We start from the raw sequence: 18,405 nt of genomic DNA on the forward strand, positions 1-18,405 counted from the left end.
CATCAGTCCATAGAATGATTTGATACAGCCCTCCATGCCACGCTATCATGTGCTAACATTTTCATTTCTACGTAACTGCTGCATCCTACACCTGCTCTAATCTGCTTGTCGTATTCATACCTTGGTCTACCCCTACCGTTCTTACCCTCTACTGTACCGTACCCAGGGGTAAATACCCTCTAGGACGATGCCTCCATTCCTGTGTAAACATCCGACTAACTCAGGGTTGGGCAGAGTGTGGGTTGGTTGTCGATTGGGTCAGGATAAAAAAAGTCGAAGTTCTACTCTAAAATATCAATCAATGACAGGAAATGGAGGTATAACACGAATGAGAAACAATCATAGGGGGAAAGATGGATTTATTGATAAATATCCCCGATCATATTACGAGAAAACTATTAAATCAAAGAATAATAATATGTCAAAATGAACTCAAATATAGAAAATAAATGGAAGTTAAAACGTTACTTGAATGATAATACAAAATTTGAAATCAAAAACAAGTTTAACAAAGAACACTTATGTACGTCAAGACTGAGCTTCTTCTTACAGTCCATTGTTTATATTGTATGGCAACAAGTGTACGCAAACACTGACATGTGGTATTTCCGTATGGAGTTACACACTACCGCATCACAACGATACGGTTTCCAAAGTTAAGTTAAAATGAGAGTCGCCGAAATGTTACCGTTAAATAAAAGTTACATTATAAAGAAAAGTTACGACGAAAAGAAAAATAATTAAGACGCAATGGACGCTATGTAAGTTACGCAAAATACTAGGGGCATATCATATACTATATTTACAACAATTCAAATAATCAAACAAAACACATATATATACATCGGATATCGAGTAAAATCTTAAATGCTACACAGATTCTAATGTGAATCCCGGTTCACTGCAAAAGATCTAGAGAGAACTAGATAAAAAACCAATACTTCAGCACTCGGGCTGTTCCCTTTTAAAACAACGAGACATGGTATACAACCACAAATAACAATGTAAAACATCAACCTGTAAGGGAAAAACATATAAATAACCCTTGATATCATGAAGAAAGCAATGGGCAACATTGCCTCCTTCTGCTGCATTTGAGCGCTCAACAGCGCGGTCATCCGTCATGTACTTCCGTGTAGATTACCAGCTGAAAAGAAATACTGAACTCAACACTATGCTAAAGTTTGGATTCTGTCTCCCGAGGCTGCCACAAGGAAATATCGTCTCATTTACGCCTACAGATAAACACAGGCCAGAAATCAGCTTGCCATGAGATAACGCCTTTCGCCGGCTACACGGAAACTCACGTATATTCATTACTTCTTCGCATGCTTGTGCCATTTAACAAAATCAGACTCAATAGTCTGGAATTAATACTGTCCATTCTGATCACAATATACACTCAGAAGACACTTGGCAGGCACACACATCTGCACAATATTCTTTCTCTTGTCAGGCATACAATCAGCCTGCACCAATACATTATAATTCAGCATGCAATCTTTATCTCTTATTTCTGATAAATCCCATTGCCCTTCCACATTATGAGACTCAGTTCGTGTCCTTTGCAGACCATCAGGCAAAACAGAATCCAACTTAACTTCAAAGATCTTAGTCTAACAACGACGTTCTACAGCTCCTTCAGTCAGCTTCTGTAAAATCATGCATCATGCAGAATAGCTATACCTGTCTCTCTGAATAACCGAAATAAAATGAAATAATAACGTATTTAACGTTGTATTAAGATGAACCTGTCAATCTAGCCCTTCTAGCATATATATAAGGAAAACTCGGAATATCCTACACTAAGAAACATGCAAAAATAAACAACAACTAATCCTATCAATCCCTCATTTTCCCAATTATCTAATCATAAAGCAAAATGAAAATAAAATAAACATGCATTATTCTCGTATCCGAATCTCTCATAGTAACAAAATCAAATAAACACATGCCGTCAGGCTTACTTTACATAAAATTAAAAATCCTATCTACACTGCCCTAGTACCTTAACATAATTTACATATCATGCCATAAATAACACATGCGTCTTAACTGAATTCCATCCGACGACTCTCGAGATACCAGGATAGCAGCTTACATCCCCGCTGATTGAGGGATTTACACCATGTTAATCACAGCATTAACATGTGGGAATGAACTTCCTTCTTCTGCATGCATAGCCATCATCTTGCTGGAAAATAATTCACTAGAACACAGAAGACTTTGGTTGACAATATCTTCGCAGCTCAATGCTACGAGCCGAAATACACTTTTTCTTTACAAGATCAGCTAAACACACTGATACATTTATAATACACTTCACTTAAAGGGTAAGAATACAGTTTGAAAAGCAGCACACGGTTCGCTACGGAAGTTCCTCGCGAAACGCGCCCGTCGCGAAGTAGTGAAACAATAGCACGTTTCCTCTACACTTGATACACAGCGGTCACTAAACACCGTCTTTATATATTGAAAGTAAACTCTGCCAAAATATACTCTTCCATTTACTCAAGAACAGTAAAGTAAACTCTGCCAAAATATACTCTTCCATTTACTCAAGAACAGTAAAATCTTCCAACAGCACAATTTAAAATAGCATTAAGAACCAGTTACTGTTACTGGAATAACACTACGTTAATCACGATCACCAATTCAGAGTTTGTGCTTCCGCACTATCCAAGCATTTAACACAGAGTGACGCTCTCCAGAGCTTGGGTTACTGAGGAGGCGTCGGTGACGCCATTTCAATACTGGGGTTCCCGGGTGCCTGAACCATCCACCAATCAGAAAATTCGTCGTATATGATGACACAATATTTATTGTGATATATTTACAAAACACAGCTCAAACACTAGCAAATCTCTTTCACCAATTTTTATATTACATTTCCAAATATATCTGACTTCTGAAACTGTGGAAAACCGATGAACGACAGACACTGACTTTAGCAACTGAGCACGTTGGTCATTCTGGAATTAAGATTTGGCGCGGTGTGGCCTCCATGTTTGCCAAATCCTTAAGTTCCCATTGGCTGAAGTATCTTGCTTGGTCAGCATCTAATACACGTGTCGATTCTTGCCAACGCTTGGTTACGCCGCCCTTTCTCACGGTCACACGGAAATATGAAGCAATGTCCAGCGACTCACTGTCTTGCTCAACATCCGGTATCAACTATATTGGGATACGATGCTTTAACATATTAGGCTATAACTTGTATAAATAAATTTTACATATTGGGTCAAATAATACTCTAATTATTATTATGGGCCGGCAGGATACGGCTCACTACACTTCCCTCAAAAACCAGCTGAACAAGTCCTGGGTGTCTTAAGATGTGTCCTATCATTCTATCTTATCTTTTCGTCAAATTTAGCCACAACGATCTCCTCTCACCAATCGGGTTGAGTACCTCTTCATTCACGATTCGATCTATCCATCTCGCCTTCAGCATCCTTCTGTAACACCACTTTTCAAAAGCTTCTATTCTCTTTCTTTTTAAGCTAGTTATCGTGCACGTTTCACTTCCATGCAATGCCACGCTCCAAATGAAACTCTTCAGAAACGTCTGTCTAATTCATATCTCAATGTTCAAAGTGAGAAAATTTCTTTCCTTAAGTAAGGCCTTCCTTGTTGTGCTAGTCTGCATTTTACGTCCTCCTTACTTCTGTCATCGTTAACTATTTTACTACCCAAGTAACAATATTCAACTACTTCCTTTCAGACTTCATTTCCTAATCTAATATTACCTGCATCACCTGACTTTGTACGACTGCACTCCATTACTTTTGATTTTCCTTAATTAATTTCATCTTGTACTCCTTACCCAAGACTCCGTCCATACCATTCAGCAATTTCACCACATCTTCTGCAGTCTCAGATAAAATAACAACATCATCGGCAAATCTAAGGGTTTTGATTTCATTTCCTTGGATTGCGATTCCCTTTTCAAGTTCCTATTTGATTTCCTTTACTGCCTGTTCTATATATAAACATTGTAAAGGAGGGGGACAAACTGCAGCCTTGCCTCTCTCCATTCTGGATTGCTGCTTCTTTTACAAACCCTCGATTTTTATCATTCAGACTGATTCTTGTACGGATTGCAGATAATTCTTCGTTCTCGGTATCTGATCCCGATTACCTTCAGAATCTCAAATACTTTGGTCCAATCAACAATATCGAAATCCATTTTCTAAATCTACCAATGCATGTACGTGGGCTTGTCCTTTTTAATTCCATCCTCTAAGATCAGACGTAAAGTCAGGATTGCTTCACGTGCTCCTACATTTCTTTTGAAGCCAAACTGATCTTCTCCCAACTCAGTTTCAACTTGTCTTTCCATTCTTGTGAAAATAATTCGTGTTAAAGTTTTGCAGGTGTGAGATTCTAAACTAATGGTGCGGTCGTTTTCACACTTGTCAGCACCTATTTTCTTTGGAATAGGTAAAACAATATTTTTCTAAAATCGGATGCCACTTTTCCTGTATATATCATAAACACTAAATTGAATAACTTTGCCATGCTGGTTTGTACCTAGGCTGCCAGTAATTCTGAGGATATGTCATCATCTCCAGGCACCTTGATCCTATTTAGGTCTCTCAAAGCTCTGTCGAAATCTGGCCTCAAAATTGGGTCTCCCATTTCATCAGCATCAATGGCCTCTTCTTGTTCCAGAATCATATCATCTATGTCCTTACCTTGTTACAACTATTGGATATGTTTAGACGCATGCATTTCTCGCATTAATTTATGTTCGATTTCGCGTAAAGGAAACAATATTTCGCGAAATAGAACTGACCCCATTGCTTTAATTTCGCTTTAATCCTTTCCTAAAGTTATTCATAAAAAGTTTAATTCGTGAGATTTGTGAGTTGCAGTATTTATGTGAAAGACAGATAAATAACGAGAAGCAATATTGATAATCATTCATTATTCCTTACGTAATCTTTATTAGAAATATCACACGGCCCTTAGCAAGATTACGTAACAAACTACCGTTTCACCGTACATGGCCGTAGCCTTCATCTTATATGGCCATACCATTAAGGAATTTCATAGAATAATAATACCGAAGAGATACTTCTGTCGAAATGAGAAATCTTTTTCTGTCTTCCGTTTCCCTTCACACACGTGATATAGGAATACAGTTTCAAGATCGTTATTTTCCATGAATTTCGCTGCATTTTCCTACATGTCGAAAAATTAGTAAATTTAGTTTTAAACTGGCCTTGTCGCTTTAATTCGCTGTAATTCGCAAAACAAATCACTAGTTTCTTAAGCAAATCATATGATTCGTTATGATATTTCAAAAACGCTTACATATATTTTTGTCGCGTTTATCGTTAATGCGAAAAAGTCATGCCTCTACATATGTTCCTGCCATCTTTCTGCCTTGTCTTCTTTCCATATAAGTGGTTCTCCATCTGAGCTCTTAATACTCGTACACCTAGTTTTCATTTCTAAAAGGGTTTCCTTGATTTACCTTTATTCAGCATGTACCTTTCCTAGGACCATACAACCCTCAACATCCTTTGCACTTTTCCTTCAGCCATTCTTCTTTAGCTGTTCTGCACTTTTTATCCACTTCATTCCTTAATCGCATGTATTCTTTCCTGCGCTCTTCATTTTTTGCATTCTTGTACTTTCGTCGTTCATCGATCAGGTCTAATATTTCCTGACTTACCCATTGACTCTTAGCTGATCTTTCCTTTCTTCCTAACATTTTTCAGCAGCCCCACTGACCTCATTCTTCATGACTGTCCATTCTTCCTCTATCGTGTTTCCTTCAGCCTTTTCATTTAATCCTTTTGCAACATGTTCCTTGAAACAACCCCTCACACTCAACTTGTCTAGATCCCATCTCCTTGCATCCCTTCCCTTCTTCAATTTCTTCAGCTAAAGATGGCATTTCATGACCAACAAGTTGAGATCAGAGTCCACGTCTACTCCTGGGAAAGTTTTGCGATCCAACACCTGGTTTCTGAATCTCTGCCTAATCATAAAGAAGTATGTTTGATACCTTCCAGTGTCTCCAGGTCTCATCCACGTATACAGCCGTCGTTTGTGGAGTTGGAACCAAGTATTAGCAAGAACTAAATTGTTATTGGTGCAGAATTCAACCAGCAGACTTTATCTTTCATGCCTTTGTCCCAATCCGAATTCTCCTACTGTATTACCTTCTTCCTTGGCCTACCACTGCATTCCAGTCTCCCATTACAATTAGATTCTCGTCACCTCTTACATATTGTATTATATCTTGTATCTTTTCATATACTATTTCGATTTCCTTATCATTCGCTGAACTAGTAGGTGTATAGAGCTGCACTATTTTCGTGGGCACTGGTTTGGTGTCTATCTTGACAATAATCCTTTCACTATGCTGGCCGTAGTAAGTTACCTGCTACCCTATTTTCTTATTCATTATTAAATTAAACCCTGCATTTAATTTTGTATTGATAATTCTGTAGTCGCCTGACCAAAAAATCCTGCTCTTCCTGCCAACGTACTTCACTTAAACCAACTACATCTAACATTAGTCTATCCATCTCCCTTTTCAGATTCTCTAACCTACCACAACAATTCAAACTCCTCACATTCCACGCTCCGAATCGCAGAATATCAGTATCCATCTTCCTGATGACTGCCCCCTCTCGTATATTCCCCACCCGGAGATCCCAACGGGGGACTATTTTAGCTCCGGAATATTTTACCCGGGAGGAAGCTATCATCAGTAGCCTACATCATTTATACAGAGAGAGGGCTGCATCTCCTCGGGAGTTAGTTACGGCTGTAGTTTCCCGTCGTTTTCAACCGTGTAGCAGTATCAACACAGCTAAGCCATGTTGAGTATTACTACAAGGTCATATCAGTCCGGCTATCTGCTTCATTGGGACGCGCAAGCCCTCCCACCGCGGCAAGGTAACATAGTTCGCAGGGGAGATATATCTATGTATGTTTATTAAAACTGATTATATAAATTGAAACGTAACGCCACATATGTGTCATATTTAATTGCTCTTCTTTATAAATTACACCTGGATTTCAATAATATATAGCTTGTATTTATTGATTTATGATTTTTTTAAACATTGCGTAAAAATCATTTGTTTACAATTTTTAAATATTTTGAATGTGCATAGTTACCTATAAAAAGCAAAGCAAAGTCATCTCCGTATAGGCCATAAAGGCCTTGGAGGGGTGGAAGGAAAAGGCATCCACTGTCCGTAACCTCGGCACTTGATGGGGTAAAGTGGTTAGCTCTACGCCCGGCCGCCTTTACCCCAGGAATTAACCTGGTACTCATTTTTGGTGTAGGCTGAGTGAACCTCAGGGCCATGTGCACCTCCGGAAGTGCATATCTCGTTTCTTAAATTTTTCGACTTCCTGACGGTGAATCAAACCCACGTCCTTCCTGGTGAACCGAGCACGCCTTTACTGCCTCGGCCAGGCAGCCCCTAAAGTTACCTATAGCCAAAATATATTTCATTTACCACCAATAAAGTATACAAGGTGAAGCGAAATTCGCGCACTCGGGCGTCGCAGCGCGACTGCTCACATGCCAGCAATAAAAAAAATGTCTCTCACAAAAGTTCGTTCTGCGAGTATATCCGGGAGAAAAAGGACGTTGAAGAGTGGCAATCTGGCAACACTGTAACCACATATAGGGTAACTACCTCTCTCAGCACATATTAGTCGTACTGTACAGTTGGTGCAGTGGATAGAGTTTTGGGTTAGCATGCAGGAGGTCGAGGGGGTCGATCCTGCTTTGAGGCGTATGTTTTTTATTTTTTATATTTCGTAAATGTAGTCCAGGTCCGCCTCTGTGGTGTAGTGGTTAGTATGATTAGCTGCCACTACCGGAGGCCTGGGTTCGATTCCCGGCTCTGCCACGAAATTTGAAAAGTGGTACGAGGGCTGGAACGGGGTCCACTCAGCCTCGGGAGGTCAACTGAGTAGAGGTGGGTTCGATTCCCACCTCAGCCATTATGGAAGTGGTTTTCCGTGGTTTCCCACTTCTACTCCAGGCAAATGCCGGGAAGGTACCTAACTTAACGCTACGGCCGCTTCCTTCTCACTTCCTTGCCTATCCCGTCCAATCTTCCCATTCCCCGCAAGGCCCCTGTTCAGCATAGCAGGTGAGGCCGCCTGGGCGAGATACTGGTCATCCTTCCCAGTTGTATCCCCCGACCCAGAGTCTGAAGCTCCAGGACATTGCCCTTAAGGCGGTAGAGGTGGGATCCCTCGCCGAGTCCGAGGGAAAAACCGACCCTGGAGGGTAAACAGATTACGATACGATACGAAATGTAGTCCAGGTGGTATGGTATCTGGCATCTTAATCGTCAACAGCGATTGCAGCGCGTCCTGTAGAAACGATTTGCACTTACATATTACGATCCTAGAAATGCACGAACATTCGTTTTCATTGGTCAGCTTTGAAAGACGCGCTTTCCACGTCGTGGGCGTGAATTTATTCCAACCACTTCATCTACTAGATGCGTTACAACGTATTCAGCGTTACTAAATTTTGTAAATGTAGGATATATGTGACCTAAGAAACGGTGTCTTACTGTATTACAGTATGTAATGTCCGATGGAAATTAGCGAATAAAAAAGCGCCTTAACCCTGGATCGAATCTTCGACCTCCTGCATCATCATCATCATCATCATCTGTTTACCCTCCAGGTTCGGTTTTTCCCTCGGACTTAGTGAGGGATCCCACCTCTACCGCCTCAAGGGCAGTGTTCTGGAGCTTCAGACTCTTGGTCGGGGGATACAACTGGGGAGTATGACCAGTACCTCGCCCAGGCGGCCTCACCTGCTATGCTGAACAGAGGCCTTGTGGAGGGATGGGAAGAATGGAAGGGATAGGCAAGGAAGAGGGAAGGAAGCGGCCGGGGCCTTAAGTGAGGTACCATCCCGGCATTCGCCTGGAGGAGAAGTGGGGAAACCACGGAAAACCACTTCCAGGATGGCTGAGGTGGGAATCGAACCCACCTCTACTCAGTTGACCTCCAGAGGCTCAGTGGACCCCGTTCCAGCCCTCGTACCACTTTTCAAATTTCGTGGCAGAGCCGGGAATCGAACCCGGGCCTCCGGGGGTGGCAGCTAATCACGCTAACCACTACACCACAGAGGCGGCGACCTCCTGCATGCTAACCCAAAACTCTATCCACTGCACCAACTGTATAGCACGACTAGTATGTGCTGACAGAGGTAGTTACCCTACATGTGGTTACAGTGTTGCCAGATTGCCACTCTTCAACGTTCTCTTTCTGCAGGATATACTCGCAGGACGAACTTCTGTGAGAGATATTTTTTTATTGCTGGCGTGTGAGGAATCGCGCTGCGACGTCCGAGTGCGCGAATTTCGCTTCACCCTGTATATATTTTGCGTGTGTACCACTTCACTCATTTATGTTATCGTTTTCACTTCATTCTTCAAGTCCATACGTCAAGAATTAATTTTTCAAGTAATGTGTAAATGAGGACAACTTCACTTTTTTCCGTACGTACCAAATGTTGTTTTCTGACATAATGTTGTAAGCAATAATTTTTTCGTACCTATTTTTAGATTTAATTATGAATGTATTCACTAATTTGCACATTTTTAGATGGGAAAGATTATTCTCTCTGATCGTATAGAACAAATTTCAATAAGAAAAGGTCCTTCCTGACGCCAATCGTACATGGAGGGATGTATTCAACATTGCATGTTCCTGTGATGTTCCTTTGGTGATGTGGTGTAGTGTTTTGTCTGAATATGAACAGGAGAGTGTTGGGACAATCGCAAATACCCAGTCCCCGAGCGAGAAGAATTACGCAGGGGCCATTCAAATCGCCAACCGGGTCGGGAACCCAACCTGGGACCTTCTGAACCGAAGGCTTAAACGTTGACCTTGCAAGGAGTCGGACACTATAAATAATTGAATGGCAGTGCAAAGTCTATTTTAAAATGACAAACAAAGAAATCTCACCAAAATTAAAATTTTCAATATTTTTTTCAGTAAATCGACGGTGCGCGAGCAGTTCCTTGTATCCCACACTGCTCTTCCTATCCATTATTTTCCATAAGACTGGTCACCCCTCCCAGCCACACATGGATATGCAGTCCTTCACAACAATGTTCGTTGCTTTCATAATAACTATGCCATTATGTAAAGGAAAAGGAACCTTTTTGTAGCGTACTGTAGGAATGTATATGTTCTTGAAGTATTTACGCACTCAAACAGTATAATGCATTTAAGGTAATTTTCCTTTACATATTTGCAAAGGAAAATGAACAAAACGAACATTGCCATGATGGACTGCGCACCCATGTGTGGCTACGAGGTGCGACCAATCTTAAGGTGGATAGAAGACTGGAAGAGCATTGTGCAATACGAGGTACCGCGCACGCACCGTCGAAATTTGTTACTATATTCGTAGAGAAACTTTCTTTTTACAATCGGCTTTATGTCGCACCGACACAAATAGGTCTTATGGCGACGATGGGATAGGAAAGGGCTAGGAATGGGAAGGAAGTGAGCATGGCCTTAATTAAGGTTCAGCCCGAACATTTACCTTGTGTGAAAATGGGAAACCACGGAAAACCATCTTCAGGGTGGCCGACAGTGGGGTTTGAATCCACTATCTACGATAGTTACATGACGCAAATCGCACAGCCACTTGTTCGTTGAGAAACATTTAAAGGTGGCACAGTTTAATAGGTTAAATTCAATTGTTTTATTTTCAAAATTCTTGATTTCATAATAATCTTGATTTAATGGGTTCAATTTTCGAAAGCACTTATGTGCTGTTTACATTTTTCATGTTCATTCCAGGGGTGTGGGGAGTGTTTGAACCCCACTAACCTTCTGTCCCCTGACTACGATCTTGAGTCCTTCCTTCTTTGTGTAGTCAGTATCATTGAGGTAAGACCTCTTAAAATAACAGCAGCCCTTCCTTCTTTGCGTAGTCAGAGACATTGATGTTAGACCTCTTAAAACAGAAGCAGTCGTTCCCTCTTTGTTTAGTCAGGGGCATTGATAGGAAACCTTCTAACACAACAGTAGTCCTTCCTTCTTTATGTAGTCAGTAACATTGACGTTAGACCTCTCGAAACAACAGCAGTCGTTCCTTCTTTGTGTAGTCCGTGGCATTAAGATTTGATCTCTTAAAACAACACTAGTTCTTCCTTCTTTGAATAGTCAGTAATACTGGCATGCTATCATCTTAAACAACTGTAGTCATTCCTTTCTTATGTTGTCATAGGCATGAATGCCAGGCGTCATAACACAACAGCAGTCCTTCCTTCTTTATGCTGTCAGAGACATTAATGTCAGGCCTCAAAACACAACAGCAGTCCTTCCTTCTTTATGCTGTCAGAGACATTAATGTCAGGCCTCAAAACACAACAGCAGTCCTTCCTTCTCTTCGCTGTCAGAGACATTAATGTCAGGCCTCAAAACACAACAGCAGTCCTTCCTTCTCTTTGCTGTCAGAGACATTAATGTCAGGCCTCAAAACACAACAGCAGTTCTTCCTTCTCTTTGCTGTCAGAGACATTAATGTCAGGCCTCAAAACACAACAGCAGTCCTTCCTTCTCTTTGCTGTCAGAGACATTAATGTCAGGCCTCAAAACACAACAGCAGTCCTTCCTTCTCTTTGCTGTCAGAGACATTAATGTCAGGCCTCAAAACACAACAGCAGTCCTTCCTTCTTTGCGTAGTCGGAGACATTGATGTTAGAGCTCATGAAACAAAAGCAGTCGTTCCTTCTTTGTGTAGTCAGTAGCATTAACGTTAGACCTCTTAAAACAACATTAGTTCTTCCTTCTTTGAATAGTCAGTAATACTGGCATTACACCCCTTAAAACAACAGTATTCATTCTTTTTATGTCGTCAGAGATATTAATGTCAGACTTCTTAAACAAACACTAGTCCTTCCTTCTTTGTTGAGTCAGTAACATTGATCTTATACCTCTTAAAACAGTAATCGTCTTTCCTTCTTTTCGTAGTCAGTAATTTTAATGTTAGATCTCTTAAAACGACAATAGTTCTCCCGTCTTTGTATAGTCAGTGACATTGATGTTAGACCTCTCGAAACAACAGCAGTATTTCCTTCTTTGCGTAGTCAGAAACATTGATGTTAGACCTCTTGAAACAACAGTAGTATTTTATTATTTATTTAGACAGTGGCATCGTTCTTCCTTTGGACATCTAATTATCTTGATTTATGATCTCTAATACTAATGATCAAAGCAAGCAAACAAATAAGAAGGAATCAAGGAAACTTGAACTTTCACAAGATTACCAGCTCAAAAGCCACTGGGCCGAGATTTCTGTGTGGAATCCGAACCACTGGGATCTGAATTTCCTCAGTGAAAATCTGGCGTTAATTAACCAGGATTCGAAACACGGTCACATTGGTGAGAAGCTAGCGACAGCACTAATAGCAGGTACCGTGGTCCTCCTTTCAGGCTGGAAGAATTTTGAGCCTCCTTTTCCTCGTATATAACTTCATGTGGTCCATGTGCGAAATGTGTTTTATGAAACAGACGCCACCTGCCACTTACTCCCCCATTAGTTACACCGTATGTATGCGGTTGGCTGCCTTGCTATGTAGCGAGCTCTTTTAGTTCTCAAAGACACCACCTGCCTTCTCTGCCACTTACTCCCCCATTAGTTACACCGTATGTGTGCGGTTGGCTGCATTGCTATGTAGCGAGCTCTTTTAGTTCTCAAAGACACCACCTGCCTTCTCTGCCACTTACTCCCCCATTAGTTACACCGTATGTGTGCGGTTGGCTGCATTGCTATGTAGCGAGCTCTTTTAGTTCTCAAAGACACCACCTGCCTTCTCTGCCACTTACTCCCCCATTAGTTACACCGTATGTATGCGGTTGGCTGCCTTGCTATGTAGCGAGCTCTTTTAGTTCTCAAAGACACCACCTGCCTTCTCTGCCACTTACTCCCCCATTAGTTACACCGTATGTATGCGGTTGGCTGCCTTGCTATGTAGCGAGCTCTTTTAGTTCTCAAAGACACCACCTGCCTTCTCTGCCACTTACTCCCCCATTAGTTACACCGTATGTATGCGGTTGGCTGCCTTGCTATGTAGCGAGCTCTTTTAGTTCTCAAAGACACCACCTGCCTTCTCTGCCACTTACTCCCCCATTAGTTACACCGTATGTATGCGGTTGGCTGCCTTGCTATGTAGCGAGCTCTTTTAGTTCTCAAAGACACCACCTGCTTGCGAAAGCTTGCTCAGCATTGCATACTGCGATCTGCTGGCAGCAAGTGGAACGATGAGCTGAAACGAAGGGCGGTCGATGGCAGCTGAGTGTTGAACAGTGAGGCGCGCACACTCCTCCTACCAGTGGACTGCTCAACACTACATCCTCTTACTGTCACAAGGTAATTTCTTTTAAATACTCTCTATATATCAATGTTGTTTGACAGGTGAACTTGTGCCGCAATAAGTGACGTCCATGGAGGCTTACTGGTCGTTCGTACCTGTACCCGCTCCTTCATCTGTCTAATCAATACAAATTGCCTGAATGATAGCAATCGGGCTTGAAGGATATTGTGCGGAGCGTCCTCCCGAGCCGTGAACAGCTGAAATGATTCGTGCTGTCAAAATGTGCCCACAAACAGACAGAAGGATAAAATAACATGCATTAATTGTCATTTCATTTCCATAACCCCTTGTGCCTCAATCGAATGTGGCGCCGCCCGTAGTGAACCGTACCAAAACCATCGCGGTAGGGTTAAAATTAGGATTACGTTATAAATCGCACTATTCTAAGGCTTTATGACGAAAATATAATTCAAGTAATGAAGCTCTCGAGATCATGTTCAACTCAAGTTAAAGGTGAAATGACGCAATCATTGGCGTGGATTTTCAATGCATGTTGTTTATTCATTGTTATTAATACAAATCATTTGACATTTAATGTCAAATTTTGGACAGTGCCACAGACAACTTCTAGCTGGAATCTTAGCGAATTCGATTGAATACCATAATGCCAGTGATCATCAAAACGTCAATATTAAATGGTTACCTGTTCATTAAGCAAAATTACATCCCACGGCTAACTGCGTAAATGCTGTGGTGGGTACTGTAATTTTTGTGACAAGTCAACGAACGGTTTGTGATGAAGGAAAATAAATCTTATACTTCCTTCCTTGCAGTTTGTCCGCTTTCATTTTAATCCTTTCTTTCTTAATCTATTTACCCTCCAGGGTTGGTTTTTCCCTCGGACTCAATGAGGGATCCCACCTCTACCGCCTCAAGGGCAGTGTCCTGGAGCGTGAGACTTTGGGTCGGGGATACAACTGGAGAGGATGACCAGTACTTCGCTCAGGCGGCCTCACCTGCTATGCTGAACAGGGGCCTTGGTGGGGGATGGGAAGATTGGAAGGGATAAACAAGGAAGAGGGAAGGAAGCGGCCGTGGCCTTAAGTTAGGTACCATCCCGGCATTTGCCTGGAGGAGAACTGGGAAACCACGGAAAACCACTTCGAAGATGGCTGATGAGGGAATCGAACCCACCTCTACTCAGTTGACCTACCGAGGCTCAGTACTTATTCTTAGACGTGTTTGAATCTTCTAAATATCCGTGACTTTTTCTAAAAAAACAAAATTATATTGCAATGTTAAGGAAACATTGAATGAAGTTCAAGCCCTCGTACCACTTTTCGAATTTCGTAGCAGAGCAGGGAATCGAACCCGGGCCTCCGGGGGTGGCAGCTAATCACACTAACCACTACACCACAGGCGCGGACTTCATTTTAATTATTAACAAAAAATTAATTCTGCGTATTAATCATACTTTCACATTATTTATTTACACCCTGGAATTAATGTGTTAAAATACTCTTCACAGCTGTAGAAATATAATCTCGCAATAAGTCGATATTAATGGAGTGGGAATATTACAATCACGCTCTTGTGCTTCTCTGGTAGAACAGCGTTATTTTCAGTTTTATTGTAGCCGAGCGCATTAAATCAAACTCTACGACACGAGTAGGGAAATCCATAATTCGAATGTTTGCGTTCATAGTGCTTGTCCTCATATTGTTACTTACAATTGTTTTCACACATATTCAAGAAGATACTGGGATACTATATCATTTCAAGTCATGGAGCATTTAAACCAGCTTCTGGACAAAGTAATCACTGCTGTCTGCACTTCTAACACAGATTTAACAACAGATAAGTTCATCACACAAGCACCCAGAGATAATGACCACAGATGTTTCAAGGTACACTTCCACTATCTCTCGAGGCCGGTAGATTTTAGTTAAATCAGTGTAAGATGTACAAAATTTAGGCCTTTCTGTATAATAGACTTCCCCCTAAAACGCTTAAAGAAACCGTTTAGCAATTTCAGATAATGCAAACTGCAAATAATTATCTCACGAGATAAAGCGCCTGTGCATTAATTCGCTTCTCGCGTCATCATTTGAAACTTCATTCAATGTTTCCTTAACATTGCAATGAAAATGAAAACCTACAACCTGTTTTCCAGTCATTGACCGGGTCAGGGATGTAATGAATGAAACATATATAGGCTGTTGTTACAATGGGGTCGCCACTCCCAAGGTGATTTATTAATGAGTGATAAATGCTATGAAATGATAATGGAGAGTGTTGCTGGAATGAAAGATGACAGGGAAAACCGGAGTACCCGGAGGAAAACCTGTCCCGCCTCCGCTTTGTCCAGCACAAATCTCACGTAGAGTCACCGGGATTTGAACCACGGTATCCAGCGGTGAGAGACCGACGCGCTGCCGTTTGAGCCACGGAGGCTCTACTAACATTGCAATATAAGTTGTTTTTTTTAAATCACGGATATTTAGAAGATTCAAACACGTCTAAGAATAAATGCATGATTAATGTTTCTAACCTTAACACATTATAGATGGAATACGTATAGGCTCATATAATCGCCCATGGCACTACAGCCCTTGAAGGGCCTTGGCCTACCAAGCGACCGCTGCTCAGCCCGAAGGCCTGCAGATTACGAGGTGCCGTGTGGTCAGCACGACGAATCCTCTCGGCCGTTATTCTTGGTTTTCTAGACCGGGGCCGCTATCTCACCGTCAGTTAGATCCTCAATTGTTATCACATAGACTGAGTGTACCTCGAACCAGCCCTCAAGTCCAGGTAAAAATCCCCGATCTGGCCGGTAATCGAACCCGGGGCCTCCGGGTAAGAGGCAAGCACGCTACCCCTACACCACGGTGCCGGCTATTAGCTCATATAGGCAACCTACAATATTAAACTTTATTCCGCGAACAGAAAAGGAAACCATTCTGAATGACGTATAGTCAAACAGCCATTAAGAAAGCATTGATTCTTTTTCTCACCTTTCCAAGCTCTTTCATCCCTTGCAGAATTACGCTCATAATTTTTAGAATCGTGTGTCAGTACACCAAGTCTTCCGAGTGACTGCAAAATACGATAGGCTATGTGAAAATGGTGATGCTTGTTGTTTGAAGGGACCTAATATCAAAGGTCATCGGCCCATGTGAAAATGGAACGAGTGAAATATGGAAATTATGAAGAACTGTATTGTAAAATTGTTTCCAATATGTGCGATACAAATCTTAACCCCTTCTATTTGTTCAGTATTAAACTTTATTCCATGAAATGTCGTATAGCTTTTAGTGCCGGAGATCCCAGGACGGGTTCGGCTCGCCAGGTGCAGGTCTTTTGATTTGACTCCCGTAGGCGACCTGCGCGTCGTGATGAGGATGAAATGATGATGATAACACATACACCCAGCTCCCGTGCCATTGGAATTAACCAATTAAGGTTAAAATCCCCGACCCGGCCGGGAATCGAACCCGGGACCCTCTGAACCGAAGGCCAGTACGCTGACCGTTCAGCCAACGAGTTGGACAACTTTATCCCATGGCATCAAAGAAATAATGTTTAGTGACGTGCAAGATGTATTATACCGATTTTCTAGATTTGACAGAATTAAAGTTTTCCGGCATAAATTAAGCATAAATTAAACTTTGAAAATGCAGTTAATCTAAAAGGTAATAAATACATTCCTCTTATTCTCCTAGACCACTAATTAATGCAAACACCAGAATTTCTTACTGGCAGGAATAAACAATACAACTTGAAGCAAAAGCGAAACAATCACAAAACGCTGCCCAAGTGGTCCAGGAATGTGCAAGTGATCATGTTGTATAAGGAAGCATGTTACTCTATGGATGGAATGGACTCGTAAATCCACAGGTACGTGACTTCCATCTCATGCATTGACCGAGATTCGAACCGCTACCACCTTGTGAGAATTCAGGGATGATGTCATTCAGCTATCAAGTCCCCTTATAATTTTATCTGCTTTTGATATCATTTCGTCATCTGATACTAGGTCACGTAAAGAAAAACTAAAAAACTTGTCAAGAACACGGCCAACTGATATGAACAGCATACACAGCTAGGTACTTGAAATAACTTACATTAATTTCAAAAACAGATTCACTGTGTGAAAATCTACATGATATTTCACCAAACCTGTTTATTATTTTGGTAGTCTTGTTTAAAAGCAATAACCAAGCAAAACCAATATTTTAGCAGCTATAAAGCCTCATTTATCGGTTCGTCGAACTATCTCTCGAAGCTCTGTTAGTCTCACTTTTCGTTCTGTTAATGCAAATATAGCCGCCTCTGTGGTGTAGTGGTTAGCGTGATTAGCTGCCACCCCCGGAGGCCCGGGTTCGATTCCCGGCTCTGCCACGAAATTTGAAAAGTGGTACGAGGGCTGGAACGGGGTCCACTCAGCCTCGGGAGGTCAACTGAGTAGAGGTGGGTTCGATTCCCACCTCAGCCATCCTGGAAGTGGTTTTCCGTGGTTTCCCACTTCTCCTCCAGGCGAATGCCGGGATGGTACCTAACTTAAGGCCACGGCCGCTTCCTTCCCTCTTCCTTGCCTATCCCTTCCAATCTTCCCATCCCTCCACAAGGCCCCTGTTCAGCATAGCAGGTGAGGCCGCGTGGGCGAGGTACTGGTCATACTCCCCAGTTGTATCCCCCGACCAAGAGTCTGAAACTCCAGGACACTGCCCTTGAGGCGGTAGAGGTGGGATCCCTCGCTACGTCCGAGGGAAAAACCGAACGTGGAGGGTAAACGGATGATGATGATGATAATGCAAATATAGTTCCCTTTAGATCAATACCTCTGCCGTGTACGAGCTGAAATTTAGATCTGAGACAATATTTTGAATGTAACGGGGATAAATACACATTCAGCGGATACCAGTTACCCATGCAAGACTAGCTACTTCACTAGCCCACATTATGACGTGTGCAACGGCAATTTATCTGAGTGCGGGAGTTCGTTCTGCCCAGAGATGAGTTTATTATTTCACATTTTCCAGAGAATGATGAAGGATTAATCCAC

At 41.9% G+C, this 18,405-nt stretch overlaps 1 protein-coding gene across 1 annotated transcript in view; it reads left to right on the plus strand.

The window, feature by feature from the left end:
• The first annotated feature begins 13,283 nt into the window (after positions 1-13,283).
• Drat (Death resistor Adh domain containing target) overlaps positions 13,284-18,405 on the plus strand; it is a 325,067-nt gene continuing 319,945 nt past the window's right edge. The window contains exon 1 of the mRNA XM_067141227.2: positions 13,284-13,396. The gene's annotated coding sequence lies outside the window, so the exon portion shown is untranslated. The remainder of the gene's footprint in view (positions 13,397-18,405) is intronic.

Source organism: Anabrus simplex, chromosome 2, assembly GCF_040414725.1.
Source record: "Anabrus simplex isolate iqAnaSimp1 chromosome 2, ASM4041472v1, whole genome shotgun sequence".
Taxonomy (NCBI): Eukaryota; Metazoa; Arthropoda; class Insecta; order Orthoptera; family Tettigoniidae; genus Anabrus; species Anabrus simplex.